Genomic DNA, 6,778 nt, shown 5'->3' with positions numbered 1-6,778 from the left:
GGAAAAAAGAAATAAACATTAGTGAGTCAGCAAATATGCAAATACAAACCCATTAATAATAAAGTTCAACAGCAACTCTACTACTAAAAACTCTTCAAGTAGATTCTACTTGAAATACAATCCAACTCCAGCCAGGGTTGGTGGCATGCACCTGCAATCCCAGTGCTTTGGGAGGTCTAAGCCAGAGGACTGTTTGAGATCAGCCTGCGCAACACAGAGAGTCCTCGTCCCCCCAAACATTAATTAGCTGGGCATGGTGGCATGCACCTGTAGACCCAGCTACTGGGGAGGCTGAGGTGGGAAGATCACTTCAGCCCAGGAAGTTGAGGCTGCAGCAAGCTGTGATCCCGCTACTGCACTCCAGCCTAGCCGACAGAGCGAGACCCTGTCTCAAAAAACTAAATAAATCCCAATTCCTTACAATGCCCTGCAAGGCCCAACATGATTTGTATCCAACTATTCTTCCAACATCCTCATTATGGTGACTGTCTCGCCCAAGCCTGTCCCTCTGTCTGGAATGCCTTCTTTTTTCTATCTCGTGTCTCCGCCTCACCATCAACTCCTTTGAGAGGCCCTTTCTAACCTCCTTTTCTAGAGGCACCATCCCGCAATCTCTGTTTGGGCATCCCTCACATTCCTGCAGGGCCCTGAGTGTCTCGTGGCTTACTTGGACAATGTCCGAATGCAAGCTCCTGAGCGCAGGGACAGTGACTGTATCGTTCACAGTTTCATACACAGCCCTGAGCTCAATAAGTATTTGTGGCATAAAGGAACAAATGCCGCCCGAGAGGAAGGAAGGAAGGTGAGCCTTCCTCTGGCTGACGCCCTGGTGCTGGCGGGGTAGGGAGGGAAAGCTCACAGGGCCTGTCCCCTATTCTCCAGGCTCCCCTTCCGTCGACAAACAAGCTCGAGAGCCTCCCACATGCTCAGCCTGGTCTGGCGCAGCGCCAGGTCAAGTCGCCCCCGTTCCCACTGACGTCACAGGGATTCGTCACGTGCCTCGCGAGGCCTCGCCCGTCGCGGTGACGACCAGTGCCTCGGCCCAGCTCCAAAGCCAACCCGCCTCCTTCTGACAGAAGCTGCCGAGGCGGCCGTTCTTGCTGCAGCGGCCGCCGCCGCGGGGCCGCGGAAACGGTGAGCCGCCTCGGCGCATTCAGAGACGGTTTGTAGCGGAAGCTCAGCCTTTCGAGGGGCTGGGAGCCCGCGCCCCTCGGGTCGGGGCGTGACCTCGGGCCGCCGAGCCCCCTCCCCGCCCCCGCCCGCGGCGCTGGCGCGGTGCATGCCGGGCCCTGTAGTTCGCTCGTCCCGCAGAACGCGCGGCAGGCGCCGTATCGGACTACATGTCCCGAGGCCTCTGGGCGGCGGGGGGCGGTGGGGAGCGGCGTGCGCGCAAAGCCCCGCGGGGCTGAGTGAGGGTCCGGTTCGCCCATCGCCTGGCGGGTCTCGAGCTCCGCTCGGCGTTCGGCCGGCCCCGGGCGCCCGTCTTCTCGAGGTAAAAGCGGGGGCGGGGGGCAGCGTAGCGGGGCCGTCCTCCTCTAGGGCGCTGCGGAGACCCGGCCCGGCCCTGGGGACTTCGATGTCGCTGCGGTCGCGGGGCTGCGGCGACAGCCTCCGCCAGGGTCGCGGGCGGGCGCCGGAGCTGCGGGCCTCGGAGGTGTCAGCCCGGCACAGCCGGCGCGCTGGCCCCGGGTCCCGCTTATCACGCCTCCACATGCTTTTCTGTGAGGGAAGGTTGTGGAAGAATACCTTCTCCATTTTTCAGCGGGAGAAAAAGCAGGAGGGGAGGGGCGGGGGCTGTTTCCTCAAGGGAGGGGGGTCGGACGGAGGGTCCCCGAGACCGAGCCGCCCCGCCGAGCTCCGCAGGTGACCTTGGCCATGCCGGGGCAGCCCGCCGCGCGCCCGCCCTCCCTCGCCCGGCTCGCCGACGTGTGAGAGTCGGGATGTGGTGCTTCGGCGCGCCGGGCCCGCGGGCTCCGGGGCCCGGGGGAGGCGGCGGCCTGGCCTGGCTTCGGGCCAGCTTCGCGCAGTCGAGGGCCTTGGTGTGGTCGGGTTCCGGGGGGGGGGGGGGGACTCTCAACAGGTGTCAGGTAAGATGGAGGAGGAAGAGGCCGTAAGTTTCTCCGAGGTGGACTTGGGATCTTCTGCGTCAGAACCACCGGGGGCCCTTGTTCAGCGGGCGGATTCCCAGGGCCCGCTCCCTGCGCTTCTGAATCGGTGGTGGCGGCGTGTGGCCCCGGAATCTGTATTCAATAGGCTCCCCAGATTATTTCCGGGCACACTTGGGACTGAGAACCTCTGTCCCAGGGTGAGGAGGACGGTGGGCCCGTGGCAGGGACGTTCCATCGCATTTATACCAGCTTTGTATTTTTTTCTGTGGCATGATGCGGGGCAGGGCGGTATCTAGGCAAATATGACCGCTCTCCTTGGTACTTTGCTTCTTCCCCTGCAGCCGAGTAAGAGTTGGGTGGAGAGAAGCATGCCAGCGCTGCCTTACCCTCTGCCCTTAGCGAGAAAAGTTATTCTTTGTCACTTACCAGTCTCAGACGACTTTTCCACCTCTCCTTTCCCCGTTTAATGATGAAAAATATGAAACCTACAGAAAAGTTGAAGGAATTTTGTAGTGAACACCCATAGACCACCACATTGGAATGTACAGTTAACATCTTATTGTTAGCTGTAAACCTGTCTGTCATCACATATCTGTCCCCCCAACAGTCCATTTTATTTTTTGTTTCTGCATCTCAAAGTAAGTCGCAGACATCTGTATATTTCCCTCCGAAATAATTAAGCATAGGTATCATTAACTAGAGTCTTAGAATTCCTCTTGTTTATTGGGTTTGGTTTTTTTTTTTTTTAATTAGTTTTTAACTAACAGGCGCCCTGGGTATTTGGAAGTCTTTCTGTCTCCCAGCCCTGAGGATTTAAAGGAGCTTGGGGGTGTTTCCGTAGGGTGGGTCTCTGGAACCACGGAAGACCTTTGTGTATGCTCTTACAAGGATTTTAAAACAGCCAGCCATGCTTCTAGAATCATCCTAAGAGCAGAAACATGGAATGTGTGATGTGGAATAATACTTTAGGGAACAAATTGTTTTGAGAGGGAGCTAATGAAATGTTTCCCAAAGGCCAGGTTGCCCCAGCAGATCATGTTGGCAATAATTGAAGCGAATCGTCAGCTTGTGTGCTCCTTGATGGCTCTTTACACTATAAGCTTGCCCAGTTTGAGCCTATTGCTTTGGTGCATGTTTTCTAAGCTCTAGGGGCACAGGGCTGCATGGCACAGTTGTGAGCATGTGCTCACAACTAGATGGACTAGAGGCCATGGCTTTGAGTCCTCATAGAGGACCCAGGCATTTTATGTCTTACTTCTGTCCTGTAGGTAGAGGAAGTGCAGGTGACAAGGTGGCATGCAGGGAGAGCTCTGCAGAGTACCTCTGCCCTTAGTGGAAGGTGAGAGAGAGAGCCAGGCTGGCAGTGTCAGGCAGTTCCTTGTGCCCCCACGAGCAGACTTGGAAACAGAATGCTCAAAATGGAAATGTGCTTGTTTCTAGGACCCCACAAAAGGCTTGTTTCCTTCTCTGTCCAGTCAGGATTCCCCCAGACACGGTCCCTTTGGGATGTGGTAGAGGCCGCATTGCAATACTCTATAGTGCAGCAGAGAAGAAGGGGCACCCATCCAGGGCCCGCAGCAGAGCCTCCCCTCCCCAGAGGCCACCCTCCCAGGGTGACACTTGTTTGGCAGCTGCTGAGCCCATGGGCCTCCTGGATCTGGTCACCACTTCTACCCTGTGAGTCATCAGGCAGAGCTCCGGTGACAGTGGTGGCATCCTGGGACCAGTGCTGCCTGGGCTCAGAGTCAGCAGACCAAGTTGCAGGCCCCCCTTTGTCAGTCTGAAGCTGTGCAGTAAGCCAGTTGCCTTCCCAGGGCCTCGCTCACCTCATCTGCGGCCAGAAGGAAGAACACCACCCAGGCCACCGAAGACCTGTATCTGCTGTTAGCGCTGAAGGGCTTGGATCCTCTGATGTTGGAGTCCCCTGAGATTAGACAAACACAAAATGAAGCCCACAACACAGAGTGAAGAGGTCCAACACCATTCCGATTCTTTCCTGAAAGCAGTGTGATACATATTTGGCAATATGGATCATTTTTCCAGAAAACATTTTTTGGTCACCTTTCAGTGTTCTTGATTTGTGGGTGAGCCTCTGCTTGGTCTTTCTGTTGCGTGATCCAACCTCATCAATTCTTACAGCAAGGAGGTGCAACGAGGTTTCCATAAAAACTGTGGAAGTGCCTGGTACATAATTGTGCAATAAACGTTAATTAAGTATGAATTCAGACTTAGTGCCAGTGTCTGGAGTTTTCCTTCAAGAAGAAAAAGAGGCCAAGGCAGGTGGAAGTAGGTAGAGAAGAGTGCAAGGGTTGCCTTGGGAGGGGCTTGAGGAGAATTCTAACCCTTATCACTTCAGGAAGAAAATGAACCCTGTTACAGTTGTGATTAACGTGAAAAACAACAGCTTTACAAATTGGGGAAGCACAGGAATGTGATTTCTTTGCAGCATGCTGCCTTTGCACTTTGTTCTCACCTATCAGCCCAGGGAGGCAGCAGCACAAGCACGATTCACTCAGTTGAGGAAGCTCCCAGACTTTCTAAGTAACTTGCCCAAGCTTGCCAGATAACGGCAGAGAGGGTGCCACAGCCAGTCCTCCCAAAACAGCAGAGGTTGGCAGGCGAGCGGATGAGGGAGATGTGGGCCCTCCCGGCTCTATTGTGATGCCTGCATCATGAAGATTTCAAGAAATGGTGTTTTCTTCCTGTTTTTCCCTCTGACCATAAACAAAGGCACTTTGCAGAGGAAACCTGTGGACTCCATCTCAGCCATGACTGTGTTCTGGCCCAGGGGTTGTGAGTAGTAGGCCTTTGGGTTAAAAATGGCATAAGACGTCCATTTCGGTTAACCCCAAGCTTCTGGACTTGTTTCTTCAACAGGCATGTACAGGCACTGAACAGGGTCCTAAGAATACAAGAGGGAAAGTTCCGTTGTTCTCTCTGGATAAAGAATTCCCTGACCTGGGAGTCCCAGGGACGGCCCAAGTTCACTGGAAGGTGGGGTAGAGGGTTTGGGGGCTGAGGAAAGAGTCCAAGGGAAGACCCTGCAGGGAAAAGGGGGGAATGTGATGGTCTAGAGAAGTCCAAGTCGCAGTCTGGTGCAGCTGAAGTGGCCTGTGGTGGATCTGGGACACGGCCAAGTTCAGACTTTTTTCCTTCAACCTTGACCATTAGATGAGATAGTGGATCTGAGGGCTTTTGAACCATGGAGTTAGTAGGATTTGCTGACTGATCATAGAAAAGTCTGGAACACCTCTCAGCCAACCAGTTTGGTGACTGAAGTGCAGTGCACTGAAACAGGGCCGGCAGACTGGAGAGTGGAACCTTTGCCCAGAAGTGTCAGCCAGGCTGCAGGGCTCACCCACCTGCCCAGCCCATATTTCATGAACTGCCTAGTGCCATGGAGAAACTGGCTCTAGGCGCCGTCCCTGCTCTCCAGGAGCTCTGGGTCTGCTGGGCCATGATCACAATTTTCTAATTCCTTCTGCTATGAGAATTTCTGACCTGGGTCTAGAATTCTCTATCCACCTCCCTGCAGGACCCTGAAGCCTCCCCATCCCACAGACCTCCCTTTCTCTCAGCTGGAGTACCTGCTGTCACAGAGGCAACAGCTCCCACTGGATTTTGCTGTGTATTTTTTTGTAAATTATTTTCAGGTGTCATTTGGCTTCCCAGGTACATTTGCAGCTCCCTGAGGACAGAGACCATGAGGGGTGTGGCCTCCATAGAGGATCCGTCAAATCTTTAGCTGATTTAAGGGGTCAAATCTTAAGTCTGTTCAAACAGGTAGTCACTTAAACAAAAGAGAGAAAGAAATTTGGATAGTAATGGCTCTGCTGAATAAGACAGGCTTATCCTCAAACCTGAAGAATCCTGTTCTGCTCAGGAGAAGGCCTCAGGTGACCGCTTCTCAGCTCTTAAGATTCCTCAGGCATTCTGTCGCCTGACCTCAGGCCTTAGTTTCTGTCTCCAGTGAGGTCGGGCTCAGATTCTATGTGTATGTGTGTGTGTGTTTACCTGCTTTGCCTGGAAAGTAGCCACACTGTGACCAATTTCTCTGTGGCTCCGATAAAATTGTCCAGAAAGGAACTGTATCTGCTGGAGGTGGTGACCAAGTACTCTTGGGCTCCCTACTTCTCGCAGCCACCTATGTGATAATCAGGACTTTGAGGGACTCATATGAGTACATCAGGCAGAGTGCAGAAAATGGAGACTTGCGGGATGACTTGATTTCCCAAGCCCTCCACGAACCTCCCAGCTCAGCCAGAGTAAAAGTGGGCCCCTGCAATGGCCAGAGAACCAGCCCAACCCTCACCCCACTGCAGGGATGCCCTGCTCAGTGAGACCTTCCCTGTTGAGATTCACAGCTCTTCAGCACTCCCTTCCCTCTTCGTTCCTCCATGACAGGCATTGCTGAGAGACGTGCTGTATGTTTTACTTCTGTATTTTACAGCCCCCCTAGAAGGTAAGCACCATTAAGACAGACGTTCCTCCCTCTTTAGTGCCTCGGAAGTGCCTGACACATCACGCGTGGTCCATATATTTTTTTTTTTTTTGAGTTGGAGTCTCACTCTGTCGCCCAGACTGGAATGCAGTGGCTGCTCCCAGCCACCGCAGCCTCGACCTACTGGGCTCCGGCGATCCTCCCACCTCAGCCTTCCGAGTAGCCGGAA

At 54.1% G+C, this 6,778-nt stretch overlaps 1 protein-coding gene across 3 annotated transcripts in view; it reads left to right on the top strand.

The window, feature by feature from the left end:
- The first annotated feature begins 1,077 nt into the window (after positions 1–1,077).
- CDIP1 (cell death inducing p53 target 1) overlaps positions 1,078–6,778 on the top strand; it is a 27,326-nt gene continuing 21,625 nt past the window's right edge. For 2 of the 3 annotated variants that reach the window (XM_021712329.1, XM_021712327.1), the window contains exon 1: positions 1,078–1,134. The gene's annotated coding sequence lies outside the window, so the exon portion shown is untranslated. Of the gene's footprint in view, positions 1,135–1,433; positions 1,493–6,778 lie in introns of those variants that run through there. The other variant, XM_021712328.1, reaches the window with a different exon arrangement.

This window comes from Carlito syrichta, unplaced genomic scaffold (genome assembly GCF_000164805.1).
Source record: "Carlito syrichta isolate Samal-C Ts95f unplaced genomic scaffold, Tarsius_syrichta-2.0.1 Scaffold303189, whole genome shotgun sequence".
In the NCBI taxonomy this organism is placed as follows: Eukaryota; Metazoa; Chordata; class Mammalia; order Primates; family Tarsiidae; genus Carlito; species Carlito syrichta.
This window is presented reverse-complemented; position numbering and strand designations above follow the sequence as displayed.